The sequence below is a fragment of the Dermacentor albipictus genome, chromosome 2 (assembly GCF_038994185.2).
Source record: "Dermacentor albipictus isolate Rhodes 1998 colony chromosome 2, USDA_Dalb.pri_finalv2, whole genome shotgun sequence".
In the NCBI taxonomy this organism is placed as follows: Eukaryota; Metazoa; Arthropoda; class Arachnida; order Ixodida; family Ixodidae; genus Dermacentor; species Dermacentor albipictus.
Window position 1 is genome coordinate 33278272 of NC_091822.1, and position 19778 is coordinate 33298049.

General features: G+C 44.1%; 1 long non-coding RNA gene across 1 annotated transcript; it reads right to left on the reverse strand.

Annotated features, from left to right (window-relative positions):
* Nucleotides 1-12954: 12954 nt before the first annotated feature.
* LOC135916596 (uncharacterized) lies at nucleotides 12955-17675 on the reverse strand. The gene is made up of 3 exons (XR_010568979.2): nucleotides 17267-17675; nucleotides 16170-16274; nucleotides 12955-13462 (listed from the first exon to the last, which is right to left on the reverse strand). It is a non-coding gene; the product is annotated as an uncharacterized lncRNA (long non-coding RNA).
* Nucleotides 17676-19778: the final 2103 nt, after the last annotated feature.

A 19778-nucleotide genomic window follows, 5' to 3' on the forward strand; every position in this document is an offset into this window, starting at 1 on the left:
GCGGTGAGCTTCTTCACTTGCTCTAAGGCTTCTCTTCTTCCTTCGACTGCCAAGCAACATCCCTCGGCCACACACCGAAACTGGGAGCCATGCGCCCATTCGGCAGCGCCCCTACCGAGTATCGGTGACTGAAAGACACGCTATCAATGACCAGGTGAACGATATGCTCAATCGCGGTGTCATCCAGCCTTCTAGTAGTCCTTGGGCGTCACCAGTCATCCCAGTTAAGAAAAAAAGACGGCACCATGTGATTTTGCGCGGATTATCGAAGGCTTAACAAGATTACCCCCAAGGACGTATACCCGTTGCCACGTATCGATGACACCCTTGACTGTTTGCAACGTGCGGAGTTTTTTTCCTTCTTAGATCTCCGCTTTAGCTACTGGCAGGCGCCCATTGCTGACGCTGACTGTTCTAAAACTGCGTTTGTAACACAAGACGGCTTGTATGAATTCACTGTAATGCCGTTCGGTCTCTGCAACGTGCCCGCCCCTTTTCAACGCATTATGGACGGCATCCTGCGCGGCCTGAAGTGGAACACTTGTCTCTGCTACCTCGACGACGTTGTAGTCTTTTCTCCTGATTTTCCGACACATCTTCGTCGTTTACAGCAAGTTTTGACCTGCCTCCGGAATGCTGGGCTCCAGCTTAACTTAAAGAAGTGCCAATTTTCAGCTCGAAAATTGACTATATTAGGCCATGTTGTCTCCAAAGAAGGCATCCTTCCTGATCCTGCTAAACTTCGCGCAGTATCCGAATTCCCGAGGCCTACTAACTTAAAAGCACGACGCAGCTTCATTGGCCTCTGCTCCTATTTTCGACGTTTTGTTCCCAATTTCGCTACTGGGATCTGACCACTAAACCAACTCCTACAAGGCGACAATGAACTTTCTGCTTGGTCGGATGCCTCCGCTGATGCTTTTGCGACTCTTCATCGCCTACTCACGTGCTCGCCGATCTTGCGCCATTTTGATCCAAGCGCACCTACAGAACTTCACACCGACGCCAGTGGTGTCGGCCTTGGTGCCCTGCTCACACAGCGTCAGAACCCGAATGCCGAACACTTGGTCGCTTATGCCAGTCGTACACTCACAAAAACTGAGGCCAATTACTCAGTAACAGAAAAAGAGTGCCTGGCTATCGTATGGGATCTTCAAAAATTTCGCCCATATCTCTATGGTCGACCCTTTGACGTGCTGACGGATCATCATGCTCTTTGCTGGTTGTCTAACCTCAAAAACCCATCCGGCTGCCTCGCTCGGTGGGCCCTCCGCATTCAGGACTATGATAAGCGTGTCGTCTATCGCTCTGGACGCAGACACTCTGACGCCGATGCCCTATCGCGCTTCCCAGTAACTTCCGAGAGCAGTACTTCTACCTACAGACATGGCCTCAGAGCAACCTAAAGACCCATAAATCGTCATAATATCCGACTTTTTGTCAAATCCTCCGGCAGCTTCGGCACCTCGAGCGTTACGCTGACAGGCGCCGCATTTCACCATCCGCGACGGACTTTTGTACCGCCGCAACTACCACAATGACGGCCGCACATGGCTCTTAGTATTACCCCGCACCTCCACAAATTGTAAAGGGGGTTTGTTCAGGTCCTAGAGAAGCAGCGACCAACGCGGCAGCAGCAGCTAGGGCGCAGCCAATGAACTAACTGGGTATGAGACACGCGATGGCAACGGGGCTTTTTAGCCTGCCGATCTTCTTCGTCACAGTGCCCGTTTTTTCGTGCGATTTTTTGTCTACTAGTATGTCCGACTTATTAGCTTAAGCAGAAGCTCTGCTACAATATGTGTTATCCATGGTAATTTTATTAACACAAACAATGCTGGTAATACAATGTGAGCTATATAACGGGAACATACAATTCGCTTGTATTTTTTATATATTTTATCTCTCTCCCATGTAACGCAGTTCGACTGGTTCAGGTAGATTACTACAGAAGGAAATAGCATAGCTGAAGAGATGTGTTCTTTGCTCCAAAACAGCAATACTATTGCTACGGAACAGCATTTGCTATCCCGAAGAGGCGAGCAGTGTGATGACCATGACGACGATTAGAGGCTAGCGCGGGCTGTTGCCTCTTGGCCAAGTGCGGCGTATTTTCTCCTAAATGTACTTGTATATAGCTTTTCGTCACTATAACTGATGAATGGTGATGATGAATAATAACATAACACTATAACTGATGAATGCCCATGTAGCTTGGCTTTGACCATTTTGATTACCAAAGCAATGAATAGTGCACAGTGCCATGCAGCAGTATTTACACCACGTCTTGATCTCCTTCCAAGTGCATCTCTTTCGATCCCCTGAGGGGCGCTTTTAGCACACTAAGTGCATCGTGGTTGCCCTTTGACATTTAGCAGTTAGCAGAATGCAGATGGAGAACTCGCAATTGACCAGCCATACCTGTTGTGGCGGCATGGCGGCTATGGTACTGCACTACTAAGGGCTTCAATCCCAGCCACAGCCGCCACATTTTAATGCGGGTGAAGTGCTGAGATACCTCTGTACCGTGCACTGGGTGCATGTTAAAGAACCCCAGATGGTCAAAATAATCTGAAGTCTTTCATTACGGCATGTCTTATAGTGAAGTTGTATTTATCGAACGCAAAACTCCCGAATGTAACTTTTATTTTTAGGCCATGACGTGAGTAGCAAGCGACTTGCATTCCTTATTTTGTGTGGTTTACCTTGGGAGTTCTCAATCAGAGCTTCTGCAAGATGATATCATTTTGAAAACTTGGCTGTCAGTGCAGAAACATACTGCCCCGTGGTGCCATCTATCATGCATAAAAAGAAGTGTGTAGTGAAGCCAAACTTAAGGATGGTGAAGCAGTACTTTGTGGTTTTACTTCTCATTGACCCAGCGCCGCCTCAGTTGTACAGGTCCAAGTTTCAGCATGGGTTGCTCATCCTCAGTAGGGAAAGAGTTAAGGACATTTGGCTTCTTAGTTTCAAGCTCTGCAACTACAATATGCAATTATATTCACTTTCTTCTTTTGGGTCGGTGAGCGAAAATTGAATACAATTAACTAATCACTGATCTATCATGCAAGTGATGTTTACCTTTCTCAGCAGACTATCTAAAGACAGAGAACTAGATGCAGGTGTTTCTATCTCTAAAAGAAAAGACAAGCTTTTGTACGGCAACCTATAAACTTGAAGCGCACAGTAGTAGCTCACCTTCTGTGCCATCTAGCTGTTAAGCATAAGTCCAGTAAACTATAATGCGAAAACATTAGTGTTCCATGCTTTCAATGCACAGTAAAGGGACACTAAAAGAAAACGATTTACATTAGATTGAAGGTTAGCCTTTTCTAATAACCAATTTATTCTTTGTAGCAAGAACAGAGCTTTTGTAAGCAAGAAAATGAGAGAACTAGAAAATGAAAGGGCACCAACTAATAAATTGAACCAAATCCTGTAGTTGTAAGCGCCAAAACCACAATGATTATGAGGCATGAAGTACGAGGGAATCTGGATTAATTTTTACCACCTGTGTTTGTCTACTGTGCATACTATGCACAGTACACTTGAGTTTTTGCATTTCACACCTATAAATACGCAGCTGCCACACTTAGAACTTGATCACCCACCCTCAGGCTCAGCAGCGCCACACCAAAAAGCCCAACACACAGCCCATACTTGTCAGCAACCTTGTGCAGTGAGTGCGACACTTGGTGCTCATGAGGCAGTACTTCTAGCTGCTTCAGCTGCTTTAAACTGTGTGCACTGCTGGCCTTTGCTGTTTTCCAGCCCTTGAAGCCCAACTACAATAAATGTTAGGGCTGCGGAAAAAAAAATTCTTCAAACAGGTTAAATACAGAACAGCCTTCTGGCATTCTTGTTACCGAAACTGAAACGAATGCCACAATTACCAGTAACTGGCAGTCACGCATGACTCAGATCGCAGGACTCCTTAGTGTGGCCTACGAGATAAGGGACCACCTGCAGCTGCCTGCAGCATGATAAAAAACCTGGAGGCGATGTGGACTCTCGTCATAGCCACTGACCACCAAGTGCATGCGTCGTCTGGTAATACACTAATAAAAGAATATCAAAAAGAAAATTAGACATTTACCAGCCCCGCAGCTTTGCCAAGATCACTACAGTAGTATTTAATACTCATTTATTACCAAATTAACCTAAATGAAATTTCGTTGCATTTGGAATTAAATTTTGCAGTAGCGTTTTTGAGATGTGATGATCACAAAGCTCCTGTACTTTGTGACATTACGTAACTATATATTTGACAAGGCCGTGGTTATTCTAAGTGTTTTTAGATACATAGATATCTTAATTCGTTTACAACCTTACTCTAATATGACACATGAGAATATAGTAAATGACATTTGAAATGCTTTCAACGGGAACCGAAAAAGGACTAACGATTACACATGAGACACGCATAGCGAAATCATTGTAAGCAAGGCTCCCATGTGCTTTTAAACAATTTTTCACCTTGGTCGGCGTCAATTCTGTTTTTTTTGCCTTGACTCTTCCGAACCGGACAAGACTTCGTCAGACTCAACTTCAATAACCCATTGACAATACGTCGCATATCTTAGGTAAACATTTAATGCTCACCCTAAAGCATGTTTGCCGAAGGTACAAACCAAGAGCAAAGAAGGGTGAGCTACTGTATGAACCAGTCTGCGCCCATGTTAAAACCACTATTGCCCCGATGTGCCTTGAATAGGCCCTAAAAATAATGTGCATTCACACGATGAGCAATACCTTTTGTGCTCAGGTTGGCACGTTCATAGAAGCTGGCCTTCCTCACTCTCATAATCAGAACCTAAGAATCCCTAATGTCAAAGGAGTTGAAAGCAGCAAAATGCAACAGTGTGCAGTTTGAAGCAGCCAGACGCACTGCCTCATGAGCACACCAGTTTCACTCACTGAAGAAGGTTGATGACAAATATGGGGCCCTATTTGTGCTGCTGGTTCCGAAGAAGCCATATAAGCTTTGTTCCCACGCTTTAGTATAAACATACAGCTGCTTTCGTTAAAAGGCATGCAACACCGTTCATGAATTGTGCCATTGGAATTGTTACGTTTCGCCTACGATGCGCGGTATAGCCGGCGCGGATGCAACGGACGTCGGGGCTTCGTTCAAAGCGGCGGACATTTTGGCCCGTTCGGAGTTGCCGCAACGCATCCCCGCCAAGCGCGTCTAGGCTTGTTTCAGTGCCACGTGTCTTCGTGTTTGCGTGTGTGTTTGTGTGCCCATGCTTGTCAAAGCGCGGCAGCCGGGGAGAGGAGCTCCCCAAGTGTGAAGCGAGGAGGTCTGACCGGCACCGACCCAGCTGATGCGTCACTACACTCGTCGCAACATGTCTCTCAGCTCGTCCGTGCCCCGCCGTCACGTGGTCTCATCCCTTGACCTTCCTTCTTGCCCGCGACGCCAAGAGTATAAAAGCAGCTGCCCCCGGACGCCAAGAGAGAGGCTCCGAATTCTTCCGTCGAGAAGCGTGCTCTGCCGTCTCTCGACTTCGGTCGCCCTGACCGGCCGCTCTTTTGCGATGCTAGAATAAACAAGTTGTTCTGTTAGCAGTCGACTCATGCTTTGCCAGGACCTTCGGATGCTTCCAGTTGTGCCCCAGGCCGCCAGGCCAACGCTACCCTTGGGGCTTGCGACCCATTTGCAACAACTCGTGCCAGCGGTGCGACTGCAATAACGGGTGTCAGCACTGAGGTTCCAACAGAATGGTTTACCAAATAACCATTTACTTGTGATAAGCTCGACACAAGCCAAATTGGCCGCTGCACTGATGAAAGGGCAAGAGAATGTTTGCAGAATATGAAAACAAAGGAAGACTAATGTAGGTAAGTATTGTAACATATGCACTTGTCATCGCCAACTTGACATATATTCTTGGCAGTAGTGGAAACTTGAATGCACAACTGATATCAGAAGCTTTTTTAAATATCAAACAGTGGGAGTGACTGTGCAATCATTCATTTTCTTATTTTTTTCCATTTCTCACAAGTTTGTGAATGAATGTTGCTTGCTTTCGGTTTACACAGATTTCTACACCTCAATTTGTTTGACCCAGTTTCCTTCTCTTCAATCCTTCCCCCTCCTCCTCTTTTTTGAATTGTCAGAGAGATTATATGGATAGTTCCTGCTTTCTTAGAAAACCTGGCACACTGGATTGGCAGTGCATACTACTGCATGTAATTTTTTTGTGTTTCAAGTTTTTGTCTCAACTCCTGTAATAATCCAACACGAGTAGCCCCTTTCTTCTCCCCTTCTACCACAACTCAAAACTTCCGTTGTCTATCTCCTTTTCACTTACATTCTGTCTTTTTTTCCTTATTGGACATCCACTACTCTTCGCATCATACTGGCCTATCGTTCCCCTGCTCCCCCAATAAGAGCGGGGGCGTAGTGAATTATACCGATAAAATCGCTAGCAATGAAAGCAGTTGCAACACCGACAAAAGCTGCCGAATTTTTCTTCTAGTTTACGGATTTAGGATAATTCTATGTTGCATCAAGCTTTACCAAAATGATTTTTCTGTTCCCATATGTATTGAAGAATGAGGTGGCACAGGCATGTCCAGAAATGTTTGACAATGCACCTTCCCCTATTTGTCTATATTCACTGCTACGTGTCGTGATCAAGCGACGAGCATACAACACGACTGACGAGATGTGAGTGTTAACTAACAACTGTATAATAGGTTACATATGCAACACATGCACGGCTACATGCCGGCTTGGCTCTCGTGGTCTGGTCCACTCTCCCAGAGTTGTCGTTCTGCATCTAACATGATGATGTACGAAGCGCCATCTCATGGCGGTGGCACACGCAACACCTCCCTTTCTTTAAAGTGGCCCCAGTCATAAGTCGGGCCGACTTGGAGCTCTTACTTCTTATGTACTCTTCGAACTCTTACGTCCAATTCTTGTTATTGCTGCAGGTTGCAACGGCTGCAGATGCTTAATTGTGCATCGAGTGAGACCACTAGCTGTGCTCACCACGTATGAACGTGGCGTGTGAGTTGGCCCAACTACTGGCCCTGTTGCAACACTGGACAGGATACGGACGGAAGTCTGTGGTGTAAAAGGTTCTCTCTCCAACGTCCTGTGTCGCCAGTCGTTTAACTTGCGCTGCTTGACCGGGTATTGGATGACCTGTTAATGAGAGCCTTGCTAATGTTGGCTGACTTCTTAAGCAACTGCTCCGCCATTTGTAGTTTTTTCTGCGGTGACGTTGCTCCGGCGGAAGCAGGGGCTAATGGTTACATGACATGATTCCCATTGCTTGACAAACAGCTGAATTGTGCCAAAGCGAACTGAGGACCATTGTGCTATCACATAATAGCTGGCGTCTCAATGCGAGTGGAGATCTGCCTTAGCGTTTGAGTTATGTTCTGTGTGGCAGTACGCCTCAACTTCACGAGTTCAAAGAAGCGCGAGTAATAGTCCACCACTACGAGGAAATTCTCTCCATTCTCACACGAATAGATTAGTTCCAATCACTTCCCATGGGTGTTCTGGAAGTGGGGTGTCTATCATGGGCTCAGTGTCTGGTTTACATTGGACAGACAGGACATTTTGACACATAACTCTGGATGTGTTGTTTAATACCTGGCCACCAGACTGACTAAGTGGCTCGAGCCCTACATTTTCCAAAACCCGGATGACCAGTATGCAAGCGCTCCAGCACATCACTTTGCATATTCGATGGGATAAAAATGTGACTGCCTTTGGGTAAAATACCATCCACCAGTGTCAGTTCGTGGGCAAATTCTGACTACCTCTGCACGTCTGGCGGAAGTGACTCGTTTAAGCCAGGAGGTTGAATAGTCCCTGACCCTTGCTAACATGGGATCATTCATTTGCGCAGCCTTTATCCTATCTAGCAAGTCTTGGGAGGCAGGCAGCAGTTCCATCGTAAGGATTTGGTGCTTTATGATGGCCTCGCTGAGGCTCCTTGGGTTACTTATTTTCTGTTACCTTGTACAGTTTCCTTGACAGCAAGTCGGCGGGGTGTATTTCCTTGCCAGAGACGTGAGAAATGGGCTAATCAAACTCCAGCAGTCTCATTCGGAACCGATGCAGATGTGGACCGAGTTCACCCAGGCAGCTTGAGGACTGCAGCAGTATACTAGCGGTTTGTGGTCTCTTTCAACATAGAACTGCACACCTACCAGGTAGCAGCGGAGATGCTTGCAGGCCCATGTACCTGCCGATGCTCATTTCTCTATATGAGCATATTATGTGTCTGCGTCAAAGAGGGACATTGAGGCTCAGTCAACGAACAAGCCTGCGACCTTCTGTGTCTTGTAGGACTGCCCCAAAATTGTACAATGATACATATGCAGACACAGTGAGAAGACTGTGACAGTTGTATTGGGTGAGCACAGGTGTCGTCGTCAATGGTTTTCTGATGGATTCGGCATCACTGTGAAGCAGATCACGCAATGCTTTTATTAGCTGCGAGAGCCCTGTGAGAAAATGACCAGGTGATTGGCCATTCCCGAAAGGACCTCGCTTCTACATCCTACGTCTGTTGGCTCTGTTGGCTGACACAGCGCATTGACCTTTTCAGGGGCAGCACTGATACCATTTGCCAATACAATGTGTCCAAGGAATTCTACTGACTGCCGGTGAATGAGACGGGGGTTAACCGAGGGGTCTGATTTTTTTAATCATATCATAAGAAGCCAACGAAGACACCAAGTACAACACAGGGGACATTACTTGTATCGACTTATTGAAAAAAAATTTTAAATATTGGAATTGAAAGTGGACGAAGAAATAACTTCCCGCACGTGGGGAACGATCCCACATCTTCGCATTACTTGTGAGATGCTCTACCAATTGAGCTATCACGGCACCCTCTTCCCATCAACTTTCAGGGGTATCTTATTTATGTGTTACTGCTAGAACTAACCTTGGGATTGTTAGCCAGTGCCACCACTCACAAACCTTGGTAGCGGATGTGGAACCTCCTTTCTGCCACAGGCGTCACAATTATGTGACCTTTTTGGGTGAAGGCAAACCCACATGTGCTACTTGAAGGCATCAATGTTGCCAGATTCAAGAACCTCTTTATGTAAGGAACGAGAAACCAAGGCGCGCGATTTCGGCTGCTGATGTAGTACACACTTTCCTGCGTTTACGGTGATGGCAGCTTCTTGTAGGCGCTGAAGTAATTTGTGAAGTCGTGCATCATGTTCTGCCTTTATGCGGCCAAGCACTATTATGTCGTCTGGCAGAGATGCTTTGCCGTACAGGCCTTCTAGCAGTCTTAGCATTTCCATCTGGAAAAATTCCGTTGCTGTCCAAATTCCAAAGGGCAATCAGAGGAACTGAAAATGGACAAAAGGTGCCAAAAAAGTGTTGTACCTCTGCGACTCAGGTAACCGATAACCGATAACCGCCCTTGCGTCAAGTTTGCTAAACCAGGCAATTTCGATGAGTTTATTCAGCCACTCATCGACAGTTGGCATTAAGAGTCGTTCTCGGAGATTGTTTTATTTCAACCCTCCAAAGTCATTGCAGATTTGAAGCTCGCGTCCTTTATTTTTCGCGACTACCCTACTAGAAAATCCTATTTGTTTTCAAACGGGTTTCATCAAATAGGGTTATGGAACGGGACCCCGTTTGATCCTGTTCAGTCCTGACCTGTTTAAATCCCGTTTGTTCCTGTTTAAACCTGACCCGTTTAAATCCTGTTTAAACCTGACCCGTTTAAATCCCGTTTAATCCTGACCCGTTTAAATCCTGTTTAATCCTGACCCGTTTAATCCCGTCCTATCTAACCCAGACCTGTTTGCCCCTGTTCAGACCTATTTTTTGCTACATTCATACCAGGTCCTTTCAGAATGGATTGATGTTGCTTAATATAATTTACTCTTTACACATATTTTGTGCACTTGTGTATTTGCGATCAGCATTGAAGAGAAGTAGATCTGCATTAGGTTCGCAACAAGAAGCCACTTTCATATGTAGGTTTGCCTGGTACATTGCTTGATACGAAGATGAACACAATTTTCGGCATAAATTGATTAGCACTACCAACAGTGATGTGATACATTATGAACAAGTTTTGTATGACCCACGAGTACGTTCTCTATGTATGACCTACAAGAAAATGCACCCTGAAGAAGATTGTACCTCCTTTTCATATTTATACTACAAGTATGCAAATGTAATTCTTGCTAGTTTAGTATATGTTCGATTACTTGTACTCGTCTTAATGCAGTGCTTCTTGCTGTAATGGTTTGTACACAAATCCACAGTAAAGAGTAATTTTGGGGTGAAAAATGTCAGGCAAAGTATTGGCATGTACTTGTAAGTGAAAAAGACAAGTATACTTTACGTAGGTATTTCTGTACACCCACTTGAGCTTTCATTAAGCCTGAAGTCCTCCGGCCTAAATAAAAGCATGTCATAAATGTCTCAAGCACTGTTTATTGGTCCTTCTAAAGGTATTTCGATGCATCCAGTCTGCCGAGAGAAGACCGCTGGAGTGGGTTGCTTGGGTGAGAGCAAGCAGGGCACCTGAAAAAGTAAAGCCAATAATTTATCTTGACTCATGCAACAGGTTAGCACATAGGCAAATTTGCCTATGTTCTCACAGATAAGAAAGGTTCAGCATTCCGGTCATAGAAGATAACGAATACATCTTATTGAAAAATATGTGGTTTCATGCACTGCCTATGTTTCAAGGGAACATGGATTACTGTGGGAGAATAAGCTGTCATAATTAGCAGGCGATTGAAGCAAGTCTTATAGGAAAAAGATAGACACATCGTTTGATTAACAATAATTACTAGTATTGAAGCAACAGAATACAAAGATGAAATACCTTTAAAAACAACACCGACAGGTTGAGATAATAAATTATTCAGAAACTAAACCCGTCTGCCAGCAAAATACCGTAGTGTACTGGCTTTGACATTGCGCTGCTCAGGCAGAGGGCATGGGATTGAATCCCAGCCACAATGGCTGCATTTAGATGGCAGGGAAATGCCAAAACCCCTATGTAAGGTCTATTGGGTACACGTTAAAGGAGACTAGGGATCCCGCCAACTTGAAGTTATAAAAACCGGGGTAAATTTCGAGATAAGTAAACTCACAAAAGTAGAAGGCCCTGGCCATGCGAAGACCATATAAAGCCTTTTAAGGTAGGTGCCAGCAGCCGCTAAATTTCTTGCAAAAGCGAAATATAGCAGAAGCGGTATTTTTCCGTAGATCACTTTTGCAAGGTATTTTACAATTTGACACCCGACATGTTGGGCATCTACGGGCAACAGCAATTCTGGCACAGATCATAGCAAACACTGTTGCACCTAGGTATACATAGACACATAGGTATAGGTACAGTCGCCGACTGATTTTCCGGACATGATTACTCGGTCTGCTTCACGGCACCGCCATTCTCCCCATGGACCATAACATATAACAACTTCCGAAAATTCGGACGCCTTGCAACCTCTCGTCTGATTTTTCGGACACTCCTTGAGCCAACTTGATCGAGAGCACCATGCACCGACTCTCACCGTGGCATGGTTCTACTTGCTGAATGCCATTTTTGTTTTGAACGAAGCCTCCTTGGTGCCCCACGAAGTGGCGCTACTACAAATCCCTGCTCATCATTATCGTTTCTGCCTGGTTTGTAGCTACAGCAGTTCCGGTCTCAGCTTAGTATGCGATGCCAAGACAATCCAGCAGCTGATTTGTTTGTTTCTTCGTGCACGACGCTGCAAGTAGGCCAGGTTTTTTGTTTGTGCAACTGATGTCGGCGTGACGATGTTTGACGAAGCAAGATGGGCCAATTCATTTCACTAATATTTAGAATAGCTACCTGTAAGCACCACCTACCTTTCAACAACATTTGCAAAGCAAAAAACCTCATCCTGAAAATCTGCACACGAAGACATCGGTAGCATCATCAGCGTGGGGCCTCAAGATAATTCGGCAAGCCAAGAAATTACTGACAGCACGAGTGCAATCATGCCAACAGGAAATCTGTGGCTGCATAATGCACCTTCTACCACTTGGCAGACAGTGCATTTTCGCAAGGCCCTAACTACGGCAGATCATTGTTAAGGAGTTCCCGAATGCACAACTCTATGCCATTTTCCCGCTGACTCTAGGGAAGCACCTCTGCACAGTTGCAAGAAAAAAAGCTAGATGCCCCAAGAGAAATGAGCCCACTCAAGCCATGGAAGTTATGTTTACCTTGTCTTCCTACAACTACTCTAAACCTAGGACTGCTGTTTTGCACAAGGGAAGAAACGTCAACATTGGTGCCTCGCCCAACACAAGTGGTCTGCGCAGTAGAAGGTGCCATCAGTCAGCCCACAGATGAGGCCCACACCAGTGCTGTCAGTGTGCTGTACAAATTGCAGAAGCACAGCCTACAAGCTTGTCTGCCTTAGTGTGATCGCAATAATGAACGAAAACCAACGAATCAAGTTTGTTTCGTGCTGAGAACAGTTGCCTCATGCTGGATTTTCCTACAATTCTTTCTAAGCACAGATAATGCTTCGTTTGTTGTGTAGGCATGTAAATAATGAAAAGGCCTGCATCACTATCTCTGAAAAAAATAATGTAAGAAAGCACGTACAGTACACAGGTGCAGTGTCTATCACATACCATTTCGTGCAGTAGAGGCTACATCGGATAAACCGGCAAATGTATAAATGACTGGCAGCGTGACCAAGCAAACTTGATGTGTGGGTCAGTTAGCAGTGGTAGTGCACTACTCTCGGTGCACATGCACCTATGTTTAAAAGCTGCTTGATCGTGACAAAATAAAAAGACAAAAGCGCTGGAGAGATATCTGAAACTTTTCTTATATGTATGACGAGGAACCTAGCACTAGCTCCCCATGCAGAGAATTACTAGACAGTGAGACTGCTTCTTATCATTGTAAAACAAATGTCACACTCACCATGTGATGCATGCTTTTCGTTTCTGTGCGAACAATATGTATTCAGATCTATTCTCCCCCTTTCACCTTTTGCACAATATTACTGTGCGAGCTATAATACTGAACTGTTAGTAGCACTCTGTCCTGTTGCCTCCTTTCTTTCCTTGTGAATTGTGTGCTAAATACGGCTTTTTTTGGTGAAAGAGTGCTAGTTTAACGCATAAACTAGCGCCGTGGCACTTTGCAATAAAGGACTGTTATAATTCTCTAAAAATATGTCCATGCAGAACAGTGTCAAAAGAACACCTTAAAGAAAGAACATGAGTGTATCTATCATAAAGACTAATCCTTGTCTTTTTTCCTTAACATAATTTTAAATACCGATATTGAAGTACAAGCTCACCATATTATATCACCTTGTCAATGAAGCAAGGCACAATGGCGCCCAACTGTCACGGGACCAACTTGGATGTGGAGATCAGCGCAGATCAGCAACATAGCATGGTCTGCTTACACTTCTTCTCCAGGTCCAGCCATACCTATAGCAGCTATAAAACAAGTGAGCTTAGAATAACAAGCGAAACAATATAAAAAGTGGCAGTGAACAAAGCAACTTTCGGTAGGCATAAATAGGATCGCATTGCTGACATTATGCACATAAGTAACTTCATTTTGAGCAACAAAGCATCCAATTTAAGAAACATTATATGCATGAGCTATCTATGTGAGAAAGATTAATCGAACGCCCTCTATTTGCTACACCCCTCCCCTTATGCATGGATGTCTCCCTGACTGAGTGAGCTGGGCTTATCCCAGGTATAGTGTAAGTAAAGGGTGTCACTTGGTGGGCCAATCTCGATACCATTGCATGACTTGTACAATAATTTTAATGTGTATTGTAATGCTGGCCATCCTGCAGGCACTGCAACATTATAGCACCCATAAGGCTAATGGTATTACCTGATAAGGTTAACTAATAAGTGTCCCCAGAAGCATAACTCGGCATGTATACTCGGAGGCCATTATTATAAGAGAAGCAATAGCAGAGGCGAAGCTCTATCCTGTGCCATACGCAAAATGGCCGAGCACGCCCAGCTTTTGGTTACATTCTCACTTGTGACCACTGCAACAGGCTGACTGACATGCGTAACCAGCAGTTTGTAGGACCACATTTTCAAAACCTGCATTTTTTTTTACATCTGAAGAGATCAGCCTCAAGCTCCATGCTGCGCTGCACTCGAGAAGCATTATAAACTGGCAACATTTAAATGCTATGCTGCATGGTTTGTTGCATGCTTTAGGAATTTACTTATTTATTGTACACATAGCTCATAGTCTCCAGTTGGAGTATTGCATGAGGTGGCAAGAAAAATTCTGAACTAACAAGGAGAACATTCAAGAAAACAAGTCAGACCAAAGAAAAAAAAATAACATACTCTCATAATGGGACTATGTATCTGGCAGCTAGCTTATAAAAAAGACAATTAGGAATGTTTTACTACTGGTAGCGCTTTAGGGGATGGAATGTAGAATTCCAAGCATCATACACTTTTAAGCCACCTTTCGTGGTTTTTTGTTTGGAAGTCCTATTCTCTGTACTATTATAGAAATGAATAGCCCCTCCAAAATAAAACAAAGAAAACATGTAATGCACAGTAATGTAACACAATAATGTAATGCACAACAGTGAATACTTAGAAAAATGTAATTAAGAACATGGAGTCTATGTGGGCACAGATGTTAGATGTCTACATGAAAGCATAATAATAAAGGTGGGCAGAGCATTTATGCTATTGTCGGGCAACCTGCTGCAAGACATACAGGTAAAAGGATATGCATGCCTCACAACACAGTCCCTAAAAATATATGTCACAATACAGTGAGTAGGTATATCATGCTTATCTACAATAGCTCCTAATTATATTTATTTCAGAGGGGGCTACCTATGAACCTTGATCAAACTGAAGGTGGGCCAAATTCTAAATATACGATTCAAGTAGACAGAAAAGGGACGTTATGAATATGGCATCTACAGCAAAAGTGTTGTACATTATTGTTGTACATTATGTCATACCTGCCAACCTGTGAACATAATATTTTGTAAAAATGCTGCAGACACTAAATTCTTTGTTGGGGACATAACACACATTATTTTAAAGCTTGCTCTCAGCACCCCCATTGTTGCATACACACACACATTATTAATAAAGGGAAAATCGCACATCCACCCACTCGTAGCAATTGCTATGAAAGAAACCCGTACGGATTCCTCGAAAGGAAAGCCTCATAGTTGAAAAAAAGAAACCGTCCAGGTCCGGGACTCAAACCCGGGACCACCGTCTTTCCGGGACAGCCGCTTTACAATCCAAGATAACCAGGCGGCTAGCAGATGGCCGGGCGAATTCGAATTTGTCGACAACATGAAGCAAAGGCAAGGGTGTGACGTAATAGTTCTGCGGAAACGCGCAAGGTGTAGAAAGGTAATTAATAAAGGGGAAAAAAATATTACGTCAAACCCTTGCCTTTGCTTCGTGTTGTCAACTGATTCTACTTGGCCCTGCCATGTGCTAGCCACCTGGTTATCTCAGATGGTACAGTGGCTGCCTCGGAAAGGTGGTAGTCCCGGGTTCGAGTCCCGGACCAGGACGAATTTTTCTTCAACTGTGCGGCTTTCCTTTTGAGGAACACATACGGGTTTCCTTTGTAGCAAATGCTACGATGTCTGATTTTCCCTTTAATAATTACTTCTCTCCACCTCGTGTGTTTGCGCAGAACTATTACGTCACACACACATTATCAACCATTATTTAACTTGTCGTGCAGCACAAAAAGCAGCAGCGAACTTGAAACCAGTAACTGACAACTTTGTTTTTTCTTTAGATTACAGAGCTTTTACAGCGTGTTTGCTGCTGCCGCTTTACGCTGCTTCATGAATTTATCTGACCAAACTTCCCTAAAGCAAGTGCCCCTCTGATGTGCTCGTTAGAGATATTGCATCGCTAATAATAAACCATTACAAGTACCATTACAATTAATTTTTACGTGCATTTTAACAATGTCATGCCCTTAATCTCTCAACAGCTTTAAAATATCTTAACCAACACAACTTCATTGTCTTTCTAAAGTGACATCCATAAAATTGTAAAATGAGCCCACATTTGTAAACCCACGGAAAATTCAGGAGAGTTTCCAAACATGGATGATACCAACAAAATCTGCAGCTCGTGTAAGTGGTAGCAACTGCTTTGCACACACCTTGTCACAGCATGCACATCAGGTACTTTGCCGTGCTGTTGAGGCTGCAGAAGTGCCGCAGGTGCATATCTGGAGGTGCCTCTGGTTCACAAAATCTTGCCATCCCTAAACAATAATAAATGCTTAATTTATTGTAATCTCTGCTGAAACTGCAAACTTGTGATATAAAAAGATCACGTCATATTTTGAAAAAAGTCTCATACAACCAGTTACATGAAGCTGCAACTGGTTGTGCAAATATCTGACCGTAACATAACAGGCGGTTAAATAACACGTAAATCGAACTGTAGCAAACATGAATCTACTATGAAAAGGTTCACACAAACGTACAGCTGTATAACGTGAAATGTGAATTGTACTATCAAAAAATTCCTTAGGACATGAAAAGCGTTCCAAAACCTAATTTGTTTATGCGGCGCAACAAAGCACTGCTCCCAAAGGACGATGCGCTCAAAATTTCAACAGACCACCTCTTTTTCTGGAGAGACAATACAGAAAAGAGAAAGATTTTTCGAATAAAAAGAAACATTGCTTTTGTAATTTCGGCTTCTCTGCAAGATCGGAACCCTTTACAAGTACACGAAAACACACAGGACACTAATACACGTCATCTGACGACACTCTATAAACAGACGAATTTCCATACAAGCTGAAAATCTGGCCATGCGTCGACGAAGAAATCGGGTGCTATCTCGCGCAGCTGTTAGCTGTGAAGACGACACATCGACGTACTACTTCTGGAAATGCCTATACCATTTCTCAATGAAAAATTATGTACACAAGCAGTAACTCTCTTTGCTTGAATTTTTGTGCCCATTTAGATCAAAGAACCACCCGCGCTAGCGTGCTTCATAGGTGAATGTAAATAAACCACAGATAGAGCTGTAGGTAACATGAATACGTTTTAGGGCAATTTCCATGGAACTTTTTGCTAAATGTGCACTGCGACATGAAGAACAACCATTTGAAAAGCACATTTATAATTCTTGCTGCTTTACTCATTCGGATTCGGTTGTTGTACGGATCTTGCGATACGTACAAGAACGCACACTTCACGAACCATAGACAGGAAGAATGCGCGCAAGCGCCGGACTTACCTTTCTAGGCGTACTCGGAAAACGCTCCTTTTAGCGTCATAGTTGCCGCGGCATCGACTGCACCAACGGTCCTTCCGGCGCACACACTGTTGAATTGCGGATCAACTACAGGACGTAAGAGCACAATTTTCACCAAATTCTTCCGTACAGTGTGACACGATGCGAGAGTGCCAGAGGAGGAGATCCTTTTCGTGAGCCCGGAACAAAGAAAGTGGCGAAGGCTCATACCTTCGACATCGGCGCACCACACGAAGGATACTGTGGGCTACATTACGCGGTCCCAGGGGTTTTGTGATTCTCAATGAATACAAAATGCACCACAATTACTCTCGGCACAGCGTACACACGATTAAACAGCTGCATCGGACGGCGTCAATGCAGCGCGCACTCACATGTAGCTAAGGCTGAAGACGGCAAAATAATATCACCTTAACTTTACCGGCGCTACCTGTGCTGCCATCTGTAGGCCGCCACCGAAAGCGACCGTGCTTTCGGTGATCTCATGGATGGTGACGGCGTTGTATTTCGATGTTATGCGAGTCGTACAGCGTCTTGTACGACGTGTTTCAGCAACGTTGCTTTTAATGAAGAGGACGGCAATGTGCGTATACGCCTTATAGACGTCTCACCCACTTGAATAACACAACAGGAAATTTTCAGTCTGTCGTATTTTGGGACGTTGTGACTGTCGTTCTGTGCTCTGTTGTGTGACGTCTTGTAGTCGAAAATTCTGTAGCTTCTGATCAATATATTTGATTAAAAATTGACAGACATCTCTTTAAGGATAAGAAAAATTATTAATACAAAAAAAATGAAAGTAGAAAAAAAAAAGCTTTCGCACAGGATTTGAACTGCAGACCTCACGATTCCGAGACGAGCATCTTACCACCGCACCACGACGAATTTTTTTTTTCTTTATTACATGGAAAAGAAAACTAAAGGTGTATTACAAAGTGGACACAGCTACACACTTAAAACTCAGGCAAACACACACATGCATCCAACAAGTGCATCCAGTCTGGCGGAGGTTCCTGCACAGCGTACACACTTCTTACATACGCAGCACTTTCGCGAAAAAAGGATTTTGTAGTTCGCGGGCTTTCGGCATGGCGATCGCAGAGTCTACTTCTCCACAGGCTATATAAACCAAGTACAATGAACATGTCGTAGGGAGGACCACCTGTAACGTTAAACGGTAGAAACCTAATTGAGTATGGAGTTATGTCAATGTCCTTTTTAAGTGTCCGTTGGAGAATGTCCCAAAAGAATACAGCATCCCTACAGTCTATGAAACAGTGATCTATGGTTTCGGCACGTGGACAGAGCCGACAGTTTGTTTACCATGGCACAAAGCAACCCCTCGAATTCAACCAAGTTTTAACAGGGAGTGTTTTCGAATGTAATTTAAAGAAAAATGTTTTAACTCCAGGAGGCACACACATTTTTCGTACGCGTTTAAGTACATCCTGATAAGGTCGATTTAAATAAGGTGCACGATACAAAGGATCTGGGAAAATAGAGTCAACCAGTGCCGCAGAAATTGCTTTTCGACTCGCTGTGAACACGTACTCCAGGCTGAATCTAACTTTCAAGAAAAGAAATGTATCAACAACCTCCTTGAGAAAGCCCCAAGGAGCCTGTGGGACATCTTTGACATTTGATGACACTACTATGTTAGGAAGATAATGAACTAAACGCAGTTGCAACATTTCACGCAAGAACGGATGGTCACTGTCTCGAAAGAAAAACAGACGAGAAACAATTTGCCTGACGAAGAGGTGTACTAATCCTAGACCACCACGTTCAAGGGGGAGAAACAGATTGTCGCGCCGCATCCATTCACAGCTCGAACTCCAAATGAATGTTGCAAATACGCGATGCAGTGCCTGAAGGCGAAGTCTTGAGCAGTGCAGTACTTGGAGCACATACATAAGACGGGAAGCTAAGAAAACGTTACACACTTCAGCACGAAAGAACACGGACAAATTCCGCCCTCGCCATGAATTCACTTTACGTTGAATTTTGCCAACTTCTCCCGACCAATAAGCGTTGCTATTTGTATACTGTGAGAGAGGCACACCTAAATAACGCAGGTCTTCTTTCCATTGAATTCCTGCGTAATGTGATGGCATTGTGGCCCATAATCCAAACCAAAAACCTGAACTTTTTTCAAAGTTAACGCTTGCACCAGAAGCAGCACAAAATTCTTCTGTAATTGCAAGAGCAGTGTTTACACTCTTTTTATCGGTACAGAAAAAGGCCACGTCATCTGCATACGCAAGAACCCGAACCTCATTAGTCAGTAATTTAAACCCTTGGAAATTTTGTTCTTTAAGAATGCGCATACAAAGTGGCTCTAAATACAAGCAGAACAGAAGCGGTGACAATGGGCATCCTTGTCGTACTGATGATGAAAGCCTAATCGGATCGGAGAGAGAGCCATTCACTATAAGCCGCGTTGAGCCATTAGCATAACATATCCTCACACCTCTAAGGAGCAGAGATCCGATAT